The sequence below is a fragment of the Mauremys reevesii genome, linkage group 4, assembly GCF_016161935.1.
Source record: "Mauremys reevesii isolate NIE-2019 linkage group 4, ASM1616193v1, whole genome shotgun sequence".
Classification (NCBI taxonomy): domain Eukaryota; kingdom Metazoa; phylum Chordata; order Testudines; family Geoemydidae; genus Mauremys; species Mauremys reevesii.
In genome coordinates this window covers 124,598,606-124,617,883 of record NC_052626.1, presented here as the reverse complement: position 1 = coordinate 124,617,883, position 19,278 = coordinate 124,598,606, and the positions used below count along the sequence as shown (strand labels likewise).

At 54.1% G+C, this 19,278-nt stretch overlaps 1 protein-coding gene across 6 annotated transcripts in view; it reads left to right on the top strand.

Moving 5' to 3' along the window:
* Positions 1-19,278, top strand: part of LOC120404740 — a 58,522-nt gene that overhangs the window by 27,336 nt on the left and 11,908 nt on the right. For 3 of the 6 annotated variants that reach the window (XR_005598142.1, XR_005598140.1, XR_005598141.1), the window contains exons 2-5: positions 14,815-15,077; positions 15,338-15,436; positions 16,664-16,784; positions 17,753-17,853. The gene's annotated coding sequence lies outside the window, so the exon portion shown is untranslated. Of the gene's footprint in view, positions 1-686; positions 949-1,208; positions 1,308-2,534; positions 2,652-14,814; positions 15,078-15,337; positions 15,437-16,663; positions 16,785-17,752; positions 17,854-19,278 lie in introns of those variants that run through there. The other 3 variants (XM_039537698.1, XM_039537696.1, XM_039537697.1) reach the window with 1 other exon arrangement.

Here is a 19,278-nt window from a genome sequence, read left to right as displayed (position 1 = left end):
AGAAGAAAAGTTAAGCCTATTGTTTTCTCAAGCCAAAAGGCTGCTGGAAATGTATAAGAACCCTGGGACAGGATCCTACTTCATCTCAGATCTGCTTTGGGTTTCAAGATCCCCAGTCACTGACTGGAGTCACTCTGAATATAGACATTGGACTATAGCCTATGGACTATTTCTAAAAGGACTTTGGCAACTACAAGCTCATCTCTACTATGTATCTGAACCTCAAGAATTGAATTCAAGTCTATATGTATATTGATCTTGAAGCTCAGACCCACAAAACCTCCCTTGGTATTCGGTAGTCTCTATGGCGGGGAGAGTTCTGAGGGAATAGAATGTTGGGGGCTGGCTCTGGCGGGAAAAGCTGGTTCTGGTTCTGGTTCTGGCCGGTTTGAGCCAGGGGAATCCAGTGTCTTACCTGTAAACAAGTCAGCTGACAAAGATGGAGTCCTAGGGTCACAGTTCATATACTCCATGCTGGATTTCATTAAAACCAGAAGGTCCTGGGCCTAACACCCGTATATTGTGTCCACTGTGCCTAGAAATAGTAGGGAAAGGTTTCCGTATTGGGGTATCGTTTGTTTTCTCGAATACCAAGGGAGGTTTTGTGGGTCTGAGCTTCAAGCTCCTAAACCTGTCACTGATTCACTGTTTGTTTATGCTCGTATTTCTCCCCCTATTTTACCTAGTTTCTGTACCTCTGGCTGAAACCTACAGACCTTTGCACGCAGGATCAGAGGGATGTGTGCTGGGTAGAGCCCAGTCACTGGAGCCGCCAGCTGCCCCCGCTCCGCTAAAAGCCAGCCTCCCTCCTTTGGGGCTTCGTGCACCACAGCCTGCCTGAGCAGGGTGAAACACTTGGTGACTATGGGGGAGGCTCTTCCCACCACCCCAGACCCTGGCTTCTTCCCCATATGCAATGTCATCAAGACAACATAAGGGCAGAACAAGGTAATTATAAATTTCTTAAGTAAGTTTTTTTAAATGAGTCATTTTATGAGATCAACTCTTTCCAGCAGGAGTTAACTATTAATTTTGTGAGACAATTGAAATAAACAGGCTTTTGTTTTACTGTCTAAATGTAAAAATGTTCATTCTAGGTTTCTTGCTACTATATGATCCCCTTACTCTCTTAATGCACCACAAATGTGCCTGTATTCATCATAAATGTTGGAGAAAATGCATTAATAGTAACATGTTTATTGTTTTAGGAAACTCTGTGATACAGCCTTCAACCAAGTGTCCCCGAATGATGAAATTATTGAAAGGCCCTGGCTCATATACTCACCATCACCTGGCTGTGTCTTCTGGTTTGTATGCAAATTGTTTTCTCTGAACAGCACATCTGCACTAGCTAAGAGAGGATTTGATTCATGGGATCACATTGGCAGACTTGCTGCCACACAGGCCTGGGAGAGATGAGCCGCGAAACCCCCACAAAGCCAGCCCCTGGCACACAGCTCTGTAGCACTGAGTCCCCGTACATGTGAGCGCAATCCAGCAGGGCCCTGGGCCAGCCCCACCCTCTCCCACTGCCGCTCTCTGGCAGGCCAGGGCACAGTTCACAACTTAGCACTGATCAGCTGCAGGTATCCTCGCGGGCCATGATATGGTTTTAGCAGCATTTTAAATGTTTGGGAAAAGTGAGATCTGTGCAATAGGCAACGTTGTTCCATCTGGGCACCAGTCAGCTCCTGTGCGCCAGAGAGCTCTCACAGCTCACACTGAACCAGGGACAAAGGGGGCAGGAGGTTGGAAGAGAAGGCACCAGCCTGGGACCCAGGAGACCCATGGCCATTTCCCAGCTCTGCCACAGATGTTCTGCGTGGCCTCGGGCAAGTCCCTTATTCCCTCTGTGCCGCAGTTCCCTGTCTGTTCAGTGGGGGTAGCAGCCAGGCCATGCCTTGCAGGGGGTGGTCAGAAAAAATGCAATCGAGGTTGGGCGGGTTGGAAGAGAAGGTACCAGCCTCCCTGCCGCTTTCCCGCCTTCTTCTCCTGCCCTTTCACAGTGGTGTCTGAGCAACTCCAGCTGCTCACGAGCCCGCCCCAGCTCCCCCACCCTGCTGGCCTTGCCCACCTGGGAACTGCCACGGCCCCAATATTCCTGGGGGAAGGGATCAGGGTTATTTCCCTGGGCAGGAAGAATCCTGAGTGGCTGGATCCAGCCTGTCTGCTGTGCAGCTTGTGAACCAGCAGAAGGAGAGGCGGGAGTGACCCAGGGGAGGCCGTTTGGCCTGCGGGATGGGGTGCTGGCCTGGGCATCCAGAGGCCTGGGTTCTAATCCTTCCTGTACTGCCGACTGGCTGGGTGACTTTAAGCACATCCATTTGCTTGTTCCCCTGCTGGCTGCCTTGGCTAGTTAGAGTCTGAGCCCTGTGGCCCAGGGATTGTCTGCAGCACGTAGTGCAACAGGGCCCTGATCTCAGCTGGCATCTGTAGGCGCTGGTGGAACAGAAATAACTGGGCTGGCCCTGATGCTGAATGAGGCAATTGCCTCTCTTCACTCACAAGCAATGCCTTGTCCTGGCTTCTTGCAGAATGGCTGAGGAAGCCCCCAAGGGCCCCTTGAAACCCATCCCCATCTGGGAAGAGATAAAAACCTTGGGGGAAGAGCCCACAGCAGCAGCAGGAGCTGTGTGCCTCAGCCTTTCTGTGCCAGTGAGTGGGCGCCTCCTGGGTGGGCGGAGGAGGCTGCAAAAATGGCTGGGGCCATGGCCCTGCATTGCGGTGGGGCTTGGCCCCTCTGGGGGTTGGGTGGCAAGACCAGGGTGTCACTGGAGGGAGAAGCCTCCATAGACCTTGTACTGCTCTGGGCTGCCATGAGATGGAGAGACAGGAAAACCCAGGCAGGGGGGAATGGCCCCTCCTGCTGGCAGCAGCTTCAGCCTTTAGAGCTGATTGGGTCATTAGAAATGGCGGCAGAAGCATCAGGTGGAGACTGACTGAATCGCTCACCCTGATCTGTCACGCTGCAGGGTTGGAGGATGTTTTCCACCCGTCGAAGGGGATGCTTGGTGCACGGTGGGTTGTTAAAGCCTAGGATTGCAGGGCACCGGCCAGAGCATAAGATGCCCCCTGATGTTGCAGCCCCATCTGCTGGCTCCTTTGTCACATGTCGCAGCACAGGGCATTTCGGGGGGGAGTGTTGACGATGGGAGGCTGTTGGTGGCAGGAGAGGCAGTCAGAACAAGCAGAACGGGCAGCCCCTGGGTCCCCATATCCCACACAGACTGGGCAACTGTTCCCTCTCCCGCAGCAAGGACCAGACCAATTCACTGCCAGTCCCTCTGCCCCCTCCAGCAATGGCCTGGAGAGTGGGGACAGCACTCATGGCCTGACATCGACCCTCCTTCCAGATGTGGCGCTCCCCAAATCCCCAGACTGAGCCTGCATGCTGGGCAGGGAAGTGGGGTGGCTGCTGGGAACCAGGGCTCCGACCGGATCTTTGCTGGGCTGGTAGCAAAGAGGTGGGGAATCCAGGAATCGTTGTGCCAGACCCTGCTGTGCATCGGGGCTGCTCCCGTGCTGGGGCGGGAGTGGTGGGGCAAGGGTTTTCTCTAAGATCTCTGTCACCCAGCCTGCAGCTTGGCAGACCCAGGTATTACCACCGCTCTGTCTTTGATCAGATTCACCATCCTCTTGCTTTAAGGGGCCAGACTCGGAGGAGAAAGAGGCTCTGGATTACATCGATGCCTTTCTCACAAGCAATGAACAGGTACTAAGAGCCCTCCTCTGACCTGTCAGCTAGTGCCCTGTCCACATGCACCATCCGCCCTTCTCTGGAAGATGCATGGATTCTAAGGCCAGACGGAACCAGTGTGACCTCCTGCATAACACAGGCAGAGACCTGCCCCCAAATAATTCCTGTTTAAACTAAAGCATCTTAAAAATGTCCTGCCTTGAATTACAAAAGGTCACCCACCATGCTCCTTGCTCAGTTGTTCCAATGGTCTATTACTTTCTCTGTTAAAAATGTACATTTCCAATTTGAATTTGTCTAGTTTCAATTTCCAACCCCTTGTGGACTTGTGCCCAGTCCCCAGTGTGACGGGTTGCCCCCCTTTGAGGTGCCACATGATGTACTGGGATACCACTGAGCCTGCCTGTTCTGCCAGCCTGGGCCCCTTTTACCTTGTCTTGCTGGGCTTGGCCAGGGCCGCCCAGAGAGGAGGGGCAAGTGAGGCAATTTGCCCCAGGGACTGGGCAGTGCAGGTTCCCCCACGAGAATGTTGGAGGCTCCCCCACACCTCCGCCTTCCCCTGGTGCCTCAGCACACCGTGTCCAGGAGCGGCCCTGGACAGAGCTAAAGCGGCGTGGCTAGAGCAGGGCCTGAGCTCCTCCCGCTCAGAGCTGTGTGGTAAGGGGGCAGGGGCTGAGCACCTCCTGCTCAGAGCTGCGTGGTAAGGGGGAGGGCTGAGCTCCTCCCACTCAGAGCTGTCCAGGTGCCAGGGCAGCTCCTGGACGCGGCACGCTCTGAGGCTCCGGGAGAGGGGGGAGGCGGGAGTAAGCAGCATGGTAAGCCCCTCTGAGCCGGACACCCTCCTGACCCTCCCCCCCCCACAGCTCTGAGCCCAGCCCCTCTGAGCCAGACACCCTCCTGACCGCCCCCTATCCTCTGAGCCCAGCCCCTCTGAGCTGGACACCCCCCAATTCCTCCCCCAGCCCTGACCCCCAGCTCTGAGCCCATCGCCTCTGAGCTGGTTACCCTACTGACCCCACCCCCGCCCTGACCCCCAGCTCTGAGCCCAGCCCCTCTGAGCTGGACACTCTCCTGACACCTCCCCCCCAGCCCTGACCCCCAGCTCTGAGCCCAGCCCCTCTGAGCCGGATACCCTCCTGACCCCACCCCAGCCCTAACCCCCAGCTCTGAGCCCAGCCCCCAGCTCTGAGCCCAGTCTCTCTGTGCCAGATGCCCTCTTAACCCCACCCCAGCCCTGAGCCCAGCCCCTCTGAGCCAGACACCCTCCTGAAACCCCACCACAGCCCTGAGCCCAGCTCTGAGCCCAGCCCCTCTGAACCAGACACCCTCCTGACCTCCCCCATCCTCTGAGCCCAGCCCCTCTGAGCCGGACACCCCCAAATTCCCCCCGCCAGCCCTGACCCCGAGCTCTGAGCCTAGCCCCTCTGAGCTGGGCACCTCCCGACCCCATGCCCCTGCAGCCCTGACCCCCAGCTCTGAGCACAGCCCCTCTGAGCCGGGCACCCCCTGACGCCGAACCCTAACCTAACAGTGGCTGCTTCACTTCTCCCGCCTCCCAGGCTTGTGGCGCCAATCAGCTTATGCGCCGCAAGCCTGGGAGGCAGGAGAAGTGAAGTGGCCACGGCGTGCTTGGGGAGGAGGTTTGGCAGAGGTGAGCTGGGGCGGGGAGTTCCCCTGCGTGCCGCCCGCCCTCCCACCCCTTACTTGCTGCAGGCGGCCCTCCCTGTGCTCCCCTGCCCCAGCTCCCTCCACCTAAATGCCAGCGGTGACTGGGGCAGCCCAAGATCCGGCCGCCGCAGTCGCTGCCGAAGAAAATGGCACCCCCCAAATCCTAGCGCCCTAGGCGACTGCCTAGGTTGCCTAAATGGTTGCACCAGCCCTGGCTCCGTAGATTTGGAAAGTCTTTTTTCTCCAGCGCTTCAGAAAGCTTTCAAGAGCTTACCTCCATTCCCTGAACGTGGGACAGCGTGGGCTGGGCTCTGCACGCAGACCCTGAAAAGCATGGCTGAGATGCTGAAGGCCTTGTGCAAGGATCAGGAGCCCAACCTTCTGGTGCTGCAGAACATCTTAGAGGTCTGGAGGCGTGGGGGCAGGAAGGGAACTAGTCCTGTAGCTGGGGTGGGTCTTGGGGACCAAGGCTCCATTTAATCCCAAGTATGGGACACCCCCATGCTTTCGGCTCCTCAGAGTGCATTCTATACAAAGGTTCTTGGGCTGGAGAGCCAAGTGACCCCGCTATATCTGAAAAAGTCTGCGTGGGGTCGGGGTGGAGGAGCACGGGATCTGCCGTGTTCTCTACTGAGCCTCCATCTGACCCTGGCATTCATTTGTGTTGACCATGGGCAGGGGCAGCTCTACGTTTTTGGCCGCCCCAAGCAGTCATGCGCGGGAGGCGCCCCGGAGCCGCGGGAGCAGCGGACCTCCCGCGGGCATGATGCAGAGGGTCCGCTGGTCCCGCGTGGCTCGGCTGGACCTCCCGCGGCTGCGGACGGTTCGCGGGTCCAGCGACTCCGCTTGAGCTGCCGCAGTCATGCCTGCGGGAGGTCCAGCCGAGCCACGGGACGAGCGCCCCCTCCGCAGTCATGCCTGCGGCAGGTCCACTCGTCCCGGGGCTCCGGTGGACCTCCCGCAGGCATGACTGCGGCAGGTCCGCCGGCCCAGCCTGCCGCCCAGTCCCGGCGGCAGGGGACGCCCCCTACATTTTGCCGCCCTAGGCACCAGCTTGTTTTGCTGGTGCCTAGAGCCGCCCCTGACCATGGGCCCCACCAACCTGGTCAGAGCTAAATTCCCCCAACATTCTAGTTCTGGGGCCACAGGAAGTAGATTCTGTGGGTGGTTTGTGCTCCCAAAAAAGGGAAATATCCTTGACAGAGATTCAGTCTCCTCGATCCTAGAACCTGGGAAGAGGGAATCACAGAAGTGCAGGGCTGGAAAGGATCTCAAGAGATCATCTACTCCACCCCCTGCACTGAGGCAGGGCCAAGCATTCCTAGACCGTCCCTGATGAGTGTTTGTCCACCCTGTTTTTTAAAACCTCCATGATGGGGAGTTCACCACTTCCCTACATCACCTTTTCCAGTGCTTAGCCACCCTTAGACTTTTTCCTACTCTTTAACCTAAATCTCCCTTGCTGCAGATTAAACCCATTACTTCTTGTCCTACCTCCAGGGGACATGGAGAACAATTCATCACCATCCCCTGTATAACAGCCCTTAACGTATTTGAAGACTGTTACAGGTGCCCCCTCCATCTTCTCAAGATGAAACATGGCCAATTCGTTCAAGCTTTCTTCACAGGTCAGGTTTTCTGAACCGCTGATCATTTTTGTCGCTGTCCTCTGGACTGGCCCCATTTTGTTCACATCTTCCTTAAAGCATGGACACAGTGCTCCAAGCTAATACACCTCAGAATGACATTTCCCTTTTTCACAACAGCATCACACTGATTCATATTCAGTGTGACACCCATGATAACCCACAGATCCTTTTCTGCAGTACTGCCAACTAGCCGGTTATCCCCCACTTTGTTTTTATGCATTTGATTTTTTCCTTCCTAAGTGTGTTACGTCACATTTGTTTTGACTGAATTTCATCTTGTTGACTTCAGACCAACTCTCCAATTTAGCAAGCTCATTTTGAATTCTAATCTGTCCTCCAAAGTGCTTGCAACCCCTCCCAGCTTGGTGTCATCCTCAAACTTTACAAGCATACTCTCCTCTCCGTTAACCAAGTTCTTAATGACTAGTACTGGACCCAGGCACACCCTTGGGGGACCCCACTTGAGACACCCTCCCAGTTTGCCAGCGAGTCAGTGATAACTCCTCTTTGAGTATGGTCTTTCCATCAGTTGGGCGCCCACTTTACAGTAATCTCATCTGGATCATACTGACTTAGTTTGCTTATGAGAATGTTTTGTGGAACTGTGTCAAAAGCCTTACTAAACTTCATATACATCATCATATACTGCCTGCCTCCATCCACTAGGTAAGTAACCCTGTCAAAGAAGGAAATTAGATTTGTTTGGCATGGTTTGTTCTGGACAAATCCAAGGTGCTATTCGTTATCACCCTATTATCTCCTCTAGATTCTTACAAACTGTTTAATAATTTGTTCAGTATCTCTCTGGGTACCAATGTTAGGCTGACAGGTCTATAATTCCTTGGGACCTCCTTGTTCCCCTTTCTGAAGACAGGTTCTGTATCTGCCCTTCTCCATTCCTTTGGGACCTCAGCCCTCCTAAAGGTTCAGAGATTGCTTTGCCTAGCTCCATCTAGGGTGAATATTATGAGGCTCTGCCAACTTGAATACATCTAACTGACCTAAATCGTCTTTTACCTGTTCTCTCCCTAGTCTGGCCTGTATTCCTTCCCCCTTGTTGTTAATATTGTGTTAAGCATCTAGTCGCCAATAACCTTTTTAGTGAAAACTGAAGCAAAAAAGGCATTAAACATCTTGGCTTTGTCTGTGTCATCCATTATTTGCTCTCCTTCCCTCTGAGTTGTGGCCCCACACTTTCCTTTGTCTTTCTCTTGCTCCTAATGCATTTATAGAGTGGCTTATGATTGTCTTATGTCCCTTGCCAGTTAGAACTCGTTTTTGCCTTAGCCTTGCTCATTTTCTCCCTATGTGCTTGGACTATTTTTTGGTACTTCTCCTTAGTAATTTGTCCCAATTTGTTTCTCTCAGGTCCTGCTCCCCTGGACCACATCCAAGGAGGTGCATGGGCGACTGAGGGCAGTGGGAAGGATCACCTGGCTGATGGAATTCATGGGGTCTCCGTACAAATTCCAGGTGAGCAGCCTGTGACCCTGGCCACCTCCTAACTGCACTGAGCAGCCTCGCGGTGCAGCGCTCCCTGGCAGGGAAAACGCAGGCCTAGAATAGTGACTCAGCAAGATCCTCAGTAGGAGTTCAATCTAATGAGCACTGATGTCGATGGGTCTGTCCTCTGATTCCAGTGGGCTTTGGGTCGAACCTCATCATTCTGTCTCCAAGGACTCTCCCCGCTGTTCCCCTAGCATCAAAGTCTGGTCTGCAGGGTCAATGCATTTACACAGAATTGCCCTGAGAGCAGCCTCTGAACCCAGGTGTCTGTTCACCCCCTTTGTCAGGCGCCCACAGGGTGCTTTGGCTTCAGCTCCTGCCAGGCTGCCAGATGAATGCCCCTTGCTCTGCACGCTCAGGGCCATTGAGCTGCTCCAGCTGCTCCATCCCCCCTGTGGCAGGGCCTCCCCTCCGGCAGCTGGACGGGGACGCTTGGATGATATGCCCCCAGAGGCAAAGGACAAAGGAAATGCAGTGGATCTAATTTACCTCGATTTCAGTAAGGCATTTGATACGGTTCCACATGGGGAATTATTAGTTAAATTGGAAAAGATGGGGCTCAATATGAAAATTGAAAGGTGAATAAGGAACTGGTTAAAGGGGAGACTACAACGGGTCGTACTGAAAGGTGAACTGTCAGGCTGGAAGGAGGTTACTAGTGGAATACCTCAGGGATCAGTTTTGAGACCAATCTTATTTAATCTTTTTTATTACTGACCTTGGCACAAAAAGTGGGAATGTGCTAATAGCTGGGAGGTATTGCTAACACAGAGAAGGACTGGGATATCATACAGGAAGATCTGGATGACCTTGAAAACTGGAGTAATAGTAATAGGATGAAATTTAATAGTGAAAAGTGCAAGGTCATGCATTTAGGGATTAATAACAAGAATTTTGGTTATAAATTGAGGACACATCAGTTGGAAGTAACAGAGGAGGAGAAGGACCTCGGAGTATTGGTTGATCACAGGATGACTATGAGCCGCCAATGTGATATGGCCATTAAAAAAGCGAATGCGGTTTTAGGATGCATCAGGCGAGGTATTTCCAGCAAAGATAAGAGGTGTTATTACCATTATATAAGGCACTGGTGAGACCTCATCTGGAATATTGTGTTCAATTCTGGTCTCCCATGTTTAAGAAGGATGAATTCAAACTGGAACAGGTACAGAGAAGGACTACTAGGATGATCCGAGGAATGGAAAACCTGTCTTATGAAAGGAGACTCAAAGAGCTTGGCTTGTTTAGCCTAACCAAAAGAAGATTGAGGGGGGATATGATTGCTCTTTATAAATATATCAGAGAGATACATATTAGGGAGGGAGAGGAATTATTTAAGCTTAGTACCTATGTGGACACAAGAACAAATGGATGTAAACTGGACACTAGGAAATTTAGACTTGAACTTAGACGAAGGTTTCTAACCATTAGAGGAGTGAAGTTCTGGAACAGTCTTCCAAGGTGAGTAGTGGGGGCAAAAGACATATCTGGCTTCAAGACTAAGCTTGATAAGTTTACGGAGGGGATGGTATGATGGGATAGCCTAATTTTGGCAATTAATGTGGCAATTGATCTTTGATTATTAGCAGGTAAGTATGCCCAGTGATCTGTGATGGGATGTTAGATGGGGTGGGATCTGAGTTACTACAGAGAATTCTTTCCTGGGTGCTGGCTGGTGAGTCTTCCCACATGCTCAAGGTTTAACTGATTGCCATATTTGGGGTCGGGAAGGAATTTTCCTCCATGGCAGATTGGCAGAGGCCCTGGAGGTTTTTCACCTTTCTCTGTAGCATGGGGCACGGGTCACTTGCTGGAGGATTCTCTGCAGCTTGAGGTCTTCAAACCACGATTTGACTTCAGTAACTCAGACATAAGTTAGGGGGTTGTTACAGGAGTGGGTGGGTGAGATTCTGTGGCCTGCATTGTGCAGAAGATCAGACTAGATGATCATAATGGTCCCTTCTATGAGTCTATGAGAACAGCCGAGCTCTATCCTCTTTGGAACTCCCCCGCAGGTAGTGAAGGCTGCTATCAAGTCATGTGCCTCAGCCCTCTAATCATTTTCGTTGCCCTCTGCTGGACTCTCTCTGATTTGTCCACATCCTTTCTCTTGTGGGGGACCCAAAACTGGACACACTCCAGATGTGACCTCACCAGTGCCGAATAGAGGGGAATAATCACTTCCCTCCATCTGCTGGCAATGTTTCTACTAATACAGCCCAAAATACCTCTCTACACGACACATCCTAAGATCCTGGTGTTGCAGGGCTGAAACAAGGCCCAGGGTCAGGTGTCTCTTGTTCCCCAAGGCTCAGTTCCATAGAATGGTCCCTTGTGTGACCTCGGCCCTCAAGCCCCCTCTGACGTCCATGTGCCATGCGCAGGCCGGGCAGCTGCCTGCCCATCCACGGCCAATTCACCCTTTGGAGCACAAGGCTGCAGACCCCCAGCTCCGCATGCAGCTGACCCTTAGTGAGGGAGCAGGGCAGGCCTTGATCTCAGCTGGAGCCTCGAGGGGCCGTCGCGCTAGAAGCATTTCAGTGGGGACCACATGGTGACCAATTGTGGTGCCCGGCATACAGCCCATGCCGGGTCCGTGGCCAGTGGAGCTAAGGGCCCCATGGCAGAGATGAGATGCAAGAGGCCAGCCCTGTTCTCTAGCTTGTTTCACTGTTGGTGTGTTAGCTCCTCCAGTGCCCTGACCTCGGCAATGAGCTGGAAGACGCCATTGTGGAGGAGATGAGCAGGCAGCCGAGAGACCCCCAACACCGTGGTGCACTGGCTGGCGCTCAAAGGCCTCCTCAACCTGGCCCTTCGCCCAGAGAAGGTGAGAGGGGAGGAGGGCTGGGGGATAAACCCAGAACCGCAGGGAGCTGCTGCAGTGCTGGGGTCATTGAAACCTTCCCAGGGTACATGGCCCTGGCCTGGAGTCAGAAGCCCTGAATTCTATTCCTGGCTCTGCCACTAACTTGCAGGGTGCCCTTGGGCAAGTCCCTGCCTGGCCTTTGTCTGCTGTTCTGCAGGGCAGGGCCTGGCTCCTGCGGGGTGCATCTCTAGGTGTGTGCAGCACCTGGCATAGCCGGGCCTGATTGTGTCTGGGGTCTCTGTGATCCAAAGAACCCTAGCAATAGAGTAGCAGCAGAGCTGCAGACTCTAGACCCCGAGGGAATGCTGGCGACACCAGTGATCAGGGACGCCTGGACAGAGCCATTTCACTTCAGTTAGGAACCATTTTTTCCTACAAATCCCTTTTAAAGCCTCGTAGGTTTTAACTGTTGACGTCACGGCTATGTCCCGCAGCACTCGCTCTTCTGAAGAGCTCTAGAAGAGCCTTTTGCTGTTCAGACCTCATAACAAGTTTGATACCCACAGTATAGTGAAGGCAGAGAAAACGCTTGGGACTTAAATACACAGATCTGGCAGCCTGGGTCAAAGAGGAGACAAACTGAAAGCAACTCTCGCTAATGATAATTTACTTCCCCTCAGAATAGCGGGTCAGTCTGGTTTATTAAACTAGATCAGACATGGAGAGAGTGTGACTGTAATTCTCTTTGTTATACACCATTCCCATCGTTCCATGTGCCTCAGCCTGGTTTTCACTTGCTTCTAGTTCATTTTCCCTTCTGGAACCGGTTAGCCTGTATTTGACACATTTTTTCCCTGATGCTGGTTGAGATTTTGTGGGGCTGTCTTTGAAAGGTTCAAAAACCAAATACAGAAATGATTGAATCTGGCTTTTAGTAACAGACCAACCCTAGAACTAGTGTGCAAAATCGGCTTCCTCCCCTAGGCTGGGCTGTAAGGACTGAGACTCAGGAGAACCCAGCCCTGTACGAGATCCTCCAGGAGCAGGCCTGCAGGCAGAAGATGAAGGAGCTCTTCCCTCAGCTCTACATAGCTCTGCTTTTCCACATCACCTACACGGTGGAGCCGTCCATGCAGAACATTGCTTTGCACCAGAGGGTTCATAACCATGAGGACACGCCCACACTCCTCAGCTCTGTCAGGTACCGCCAGCCCGACACCCAGCCTGGGTTCTGCACCGTCGCCCACAGGCACGCGGCAGGGCCTGGCCTGGGCTCGCTCAGTAACAAGAGGCTCGCTGTGCACGCAGGTGCACGGTGAAGGCCATGAAATCCTTGCTTCGATGTGCTGGCTACGGGGACCAGGTCACCTTCATCCTGAAGCAGGGCGGCTGGGACATGCTCATGAGCTCCGACACACACAAAGGCATCTGCCTGCTGGCTGGCTGCTGGCTGCCCAGAACTGACCACAGCACCAGCTCCCCTCCCTGGGCCCAGGACATGGCCACATTGCCTTCCCTGCTGGGTGAGATGTGGCTCTCAATCGCCTGTGTGGAACAGGCCGCAGCCTCTGTGCTGTTGACCGAGGGGTCAGTCGGCTACTTCTCCACCCTGCGCTGCCTGGCAGTAAACCGCTTCCTGCGTGGCTCTGGCAGGCGTGGCTGGGCAAAGACAGCCTCCGCCATGTCTGTCTGCAGCGTTGGTGTAGCCCTGTCAGGCCCAGCACATGAGAGAGACAAGGTGGGGGAGGGAATGTCTTTGGTTAGCCCAGTGACTGGGGTGAGAGAGAAGCTAACACAGAAAACTCCAGCGCTTGTCTTGGGCCAATCTAAGATATTCCCTCACCCACCTTCTGTCTCTCATCACCCAATATCTGGGCACATGAGGAAGGCCACCGACCCCACCGACACCCTTCTTTGTCTGCAGTTCTCTTGCAGCCCCAGCGCTGCGTGCTTGGAGCTGGCCTCGTGGAAGGGCTCCCTGTCGAGTGATTAAGGGTTTGGGTCTCTAGCACGTAGGCCACTGGGCATTTTAAGCCAGCAGGAACTAGTCCGTGCCAGCTGCGCATGACTAGTCACCCGGGATCTCCTGTCCTGTGGCACTGGTCTGGTTAGATTTGTAAATGGAGGACCAGTCCTTGCCCACCTCGATGATGTGATGTTTGTGTTTCCTATGCCAGGGCCATGGTTTCGATCCGTTTCCAAGAGCGTAACTGGATTTTCCACAAGCTCATGGCCATCCTTAACTGCAGGGATGATAGGCGGCACATCCTGGCCATGGCATTCTTCATTCAGGTGAGCCTCACCAGCGGGTGAGGGTCGTGAGAACAGCCCCGGCCCAGCGGTGACTGGGACATGGGGCTGACCTATGACCAGGGGCAGCAGGTTTGTAGAAATTTTGGTGGTGCTCAGCAGAGCCTGCCCCTTCAAACTCCACCCCCCACCTGCCTAAAGCTCTGGGAGGGAGTTTGGATGGGGGAGGGGGCCTGGGGTGCAGGCCCTGGGATGGAATTTGGGTGCTGGGTGCAGGCTCTGGGAGGGAGTCTGGGGACAGGAGGGGATGTCTGCATTGTTAGAGGTAGAAGGGTAGGTGTTTGCTCAGGTCTTGTGATATAAGCAAACAAGTCTTGTCTATTGCTATAGCTTTGATTCAAAGATCAAAAAGGGAATATTAACATTTAGGAAGATATTTGAGTGAAATAGTATTATTGTCTATATGTCTCTTTGAAGGTTGTGATAAACTGTATCTGAACTGTTTAATGGATAAATTACCCTCTGCTAATTGCCAGGATGTTTGGGAGAAGAAAAGTTAAGCCTATTGTTTTCTCAAGCCAAAAGGCCGCTGGAAATGTATAAGAACCCTGGGACACGATCCTACTTCATCTCAGATCTGCTTTGGGTTTCAAGATCCCCAGTCACTGACTGGAGTCACTCTGAATATAGACATTGGACTATAGCCTATGGACTATTTCTAAAAGGACTTTGGCAACTACAAGCTCATCTCTACTATGTATCTGAACCTCAAGAATTGAATTCAAGTCTATATGTATATTGATCTTGAAGCTCAGACCCACAAAACCTCCCTTGGTATTCGGTGGTCTCTATGGCGGGGAGAGTTCTGAGGGAATAGAATGTTGGGGGCTGGCTCTGGCGGGAAAAGCTGGTTCTGGTTCTGGTTCTGGTTCTGGCCGGTTTGAGCCAGGGGAATCCAGTGTCTTACCTGTAAACAAGTCAGCTGACAAAGATGGAGTCCTAGGGTCACAGTTCATATACTCCACGCTGGATTTCATTAAAACCAGAAGGTCCTGGGCCTAACACCCGTATATTGTGTCCACTGTGCCTAGAAATAGTAGGGAAAGGTTTCTGTATTGGGGTATCATTTGTTTTCTCGAATACCAAGGGAGGTTTTGTGGGTCTGAGCTTCAAGCTCCTAAACCTGTCACTGATTCACTGTTTGTTTATGCTCGTATTTCTCCCCCTATTTTACCCAGTTTCTGTACCTCTGGCTGCAACCTACAGACCTTTGCACGCAGGATCAGAGGGATGTGTGCTGGGTAGAGCCCAGTCACTGGAGCCGCCAGCTGCCCCCGCTCCGCTAAAAGCCAGCCTCCCTCCTTTGGGGCTTCGTGCACCACAGCCTGCCTGAGCAGGGTGAAACACTTGGTGACTATGGGGGGAGGCTCTTCCCACCACCCCAGACCCTGGCTTCTTCCCCATATGCAATGTCATCAAGACAACATAAGGGCAGAACAAGGTAATTATAAATTTCTTAAGTAAGTTTTTTTAAATGAGTCATTTTATGAGATCAACTCTTTCCAGCAGGAGTTAACTATTAATTTTGTGAGACAATTGAAATAAACAGGCTTTTGTTTTACTATCTAAATGTAAAAATGTTCATTCTAGGTTTCTTGCTACTATATGATCCCCTTACTCTCTTAATGCACCACAAATGTGCCTGTATTCATCACAAATGTTGGAGAAAATGCATTAATAGTAACATGTTTATTGTTTTAGGAAACTCTGTGATACAGCCTTCAACCAAGTGTCCCCGAATGATGAAATTATTGAAAGGCCCTGGCTCATATACTCACCATCACCTGGCTGTGTCTTCTGGTTTGTATGCAAATTGTTTTCTCTGAACAGCACATCTGCACTAGCTAAGAGAGGATTTGATTCATGGGATCACATTGGCAGACTTGCTGCCACACAGGCCTGGGAGAGATGAGCCGCGAAACCCCCACAAAGCCAGCCCCTGGCACACAGCTCTGTAGCACTGAGTCCCCGTACATGTGAGCGCAATCCAGCAGGGCCCTGGGCCAGCCCCACCCTCTCCCACTGCCGCTCTCTGGCAGGCCAGGGCACAGTTCACAACTTAGCACTGATCAGCTGCAGGTATCCTCGCGGGCCATGATATGGTTTTAGCAGCATTTTAAATGTTTGGGAAAAGTGAGATCTGTGCAATAGGCAACGTTGTTCCATCTGGGCACCAGTCAGCTCCTGTGCGCCAGAGAGCTCCCACAGCTCACACTGAACAAGGGATGAAGGGGGCAGGAGGTTGGAAGAGAAGGCACCAGCCTGGGACCCAGGAGACCCATGGCCATTTCCCAGCTCTGCCACAGATGTTCTGCGTGGCCTCGGGCAAGTCCCTTATTCCCTCTGTGCCGCAGTTCCCTGTCTGTTCAGTGGGGGTAGCAGCCAGGCCGTGCCTTGCAGGGGGTGGTCAGGAAAAATGCAATCGAGGTTGGGCGGGTTGGAAGAGAAGGTACCAGCCTCCCTGCCGCTTTCCCGCCTTCTTCTCCTGCCCTTTCACAGTGGTGTCTGAGCAACTCCAGCTGCTCACGAGCCCGCCCCAGCTCCCCCACCCTGCTGGCCTTGCCCACCTGGGAACTGCCACGGCCCCAATATTCCTGGGGGAAGGGATCAGGGTTATTTCCCTGGGCAGGAAGAATCCTGAGTGGTTGGATCCAGCCTGTCTGCTGTGCAGCTTGTGAACCAGCAGAAGGAGAGGCGGGAGTGACCCAGGGGAGGTCGTTTGGCCTGCGGGATGGGGTGCTGGCCTGGGCATCCAGAGGCCTGGGTTCTAATCCTTCCTGTACTGCCGACTGGCTGGGTGACTTTAAGCACATCCATTTGCTTGTTTCCCTGCTGGCTGCCTTGGCTAGTTAGAGTCTGAGCCCTGTGGCCCAGGGATTGTCTGCAGCACGTAGTGCAACAGGGCCCTGATCTCAGCTGGCATCTGTAGGCGCTGGTGGAACAGAAATAACTGGGCTGGCCCTGATGCTGAATGAGGCAATTGCCTCTCTTCACTCACAAGCAATGCCTTGTCCTGGCTTCTTGCAGAATGGCTGAGGAAGCCCCCAAGGGCCCCTTGAAACCCATCCCCATCTGGGAAGAGATAAAAACCTTGGGGGAAGAGCCCACAGCAGCAGCAGGAGCTGTGTGCCTCAGCCTTTCTGTGCCGGTGAGTGGGCGCCTCCTGGGTGGGCGGAGGAGGCTGCAAAAATGGCCGGGGCCATGGCCCTGCATTGCGGTGGGGCTTGGCCCCTCTGGGGGTTGGGTGGCAAGACCAGGGTGTCACTGGAGGGAGAAGCCTCCATAGACCTTGTACTGCTCTGGGCTGCCATGAGATGGAGAGACAGGAAAACCCAGGCAGGGGGGAATGGCTCCTCCTGCTGGCAGCAGCTTCAGCCTTTAGAGCTGATTGGGTCATTAGAAATGGCGGCAGAAGCATCAGGTGGAGACTGACTGAATCGCTCACCCTGATCTGTCACGCTGCAGGGTTGGAGGATGTTTTCCACCCATCGAAGGGGATGCTTGGTGCACGGTGGGTTGTTAAAGCCTAGGATTGCAGGGCACCGGCCAGAGCATAAGATGCCCCCTGATGTTGCAGCCCCATCTGCTGGCTCCTTTGTCACATGTCGCAGCACAGGGCATTTCGGGGGGGAGTGTTGACGATGGGAGGCTGTTGGTGGCAGGAGAGGCAGTCAGAACAAGCAGAACGGGCAGCCTCTGGGTCCCCATATCCCACACAGACTGGGCAACTGTTCCCTCTCCCGCAGCGAGGACCAGACCAATTCACTGCCAGTCCCTCTGCCCCCTCCAGCAATGGCCTGGAGAGTGGGGACAGCACTCATGGCCTGACATCGACCCTCCTTCCAGATGTGGCGCTCCCCAAATCCCCAGACTGAGCCTGCATGCTGGGCAGGAAAGTGGGGTGGCTGCTGGGAACCAGGGCTCCGACCGGATCTTTGCTGGGCTGGTAGCAAAGAGGTGGGGAATCCAGGAATCGTTGTTCCAGACCCTGCTGTGCATCGGGGCTGCTCCCGTGCTGGGGCGGGAGTGGGGGGGCAAGGGTTTTCTCTAAGATCTCTGTCACCCAGCCTGCAGCTTGGCAGACCCAGATATTACCACCGCTCTGTCTTTGATCAGATTCACCATCCTATTGTAACGCATCCTGCTTTAAGAGGCTAGACTGGGAGGAGAAAGAGGCCCTGGAGTACATCAACACCTTTCTCAGGAGCAATGAACAGGTACTAAGAGCCCTCCTCTGACCTGTCAGCTAGTGCCCTGTCCACATGCACCATCCGCCCTTCTCCGGAAGATGCATGGATTCTAAGGCCAGACGGAACCAGTGTGACCTCCTGCATAACACAGGCAGAGACCTGCCCCCAAATAATTCCTGTTTAAACTAAAGCATCTTAAAAATGTCCTGCCTTGAATTACAAAAGGTCACCCACCATGCTCCTTGCTCAGTTGTTCCAATGGTCTATTACTTTCTCTGTTAAAAATGTACATTTCCAATTTGAATTTGTCTAGTTTCAATTTCCAGCCCCTTGTGGACTTGTGCCCAGTCCCCAGTGTGATGGGTTGCCCCCTTAGAGGTGCCACCTGATGTACTGGGATACCACTGAGCCCACCTGTTCTGCCAGCCTGGGTCCCTTTTACCTTGTCTTGCTGGGCTTGGCCAGGGCCGCCCAGAGAGGAGGGGCAAGTGGGGCAATTTGCCCCAGGGCCTGGGCAGTGCAGGTTCCCCCACGAGAATGTTGGAGGCTCCCCCCTACCTCCGCCTTCCCCTGGTGCCTCAGCACACCGTGTCCAGGAGCGGCCCTGGACAGAGCTAAAGCGGCGAGGCTAGAGCAGGGCCTGAGCTCCTCCCGCTCAGAGCTGTGTGGTAAGGGGGCGGGGGCTGAGCACCTCCTGCTCAGAGCCGTGTGGTAAGGGGGCGGGGCTGAGCTCCTCCCAGACAGAGCTGCGTGGTAAGGGGGCGGGCTGAGCTCCTCCCACTCAGAGCTGTCCAGGGACCAGGGCAGCTCCTGGACGCGGCACGCTCTGAGGCTCCGGGAGAGGGGGGAGGCGGAAGTAAGCAGCATGGTAAGACCCTCTGAGCCGGACACCCTCCTGATCCCCCCTTCCCCGCCACAGCCCTGAGCCCAGCCCCTCTGAGCTGGACACCCTCCTGACCCGCCCCCCCCACAGCCCTGAGCCCAGCCCCTCTGAGCTGGACACCCTCCTGACCCTCCCCCCCACACACCTCTGAGCCCAGCCCCTCTGAGCCAGACACCCTCCTGACCGCCCCCCATCCTCTGAGCCCAGCCCCTCTGAGCTGGACACCCCCCAATTCCCTCCCCAACCCTGACCCCCAGCTCTGAACCCAGCCCCTCTGAGCTGGACACTCTCCTGACACCTCCCCCACAGCCCTGACCCCCAGCTCTGAGCCCAGCCCCTCTGAGCCGGATACCCTCATGACCCCACCCCAGCCCTAATCCCCAGCTCTGAGCCCAGCCCCCCAGCTCTGAGCCCAGCCTCTCTGTGCCAGAGGCCCTCTTAACCTCACCCCCCAGCCCTGAGCCCAGCCCCTCTGAGCCAGACACCCTCCTGAAACCCCCCCCACCACAGCCCTGAGCCCAGCTCTGAGCCCAGCCCCTCTGAACCAGACACCCTCCTGACCCCCCCAT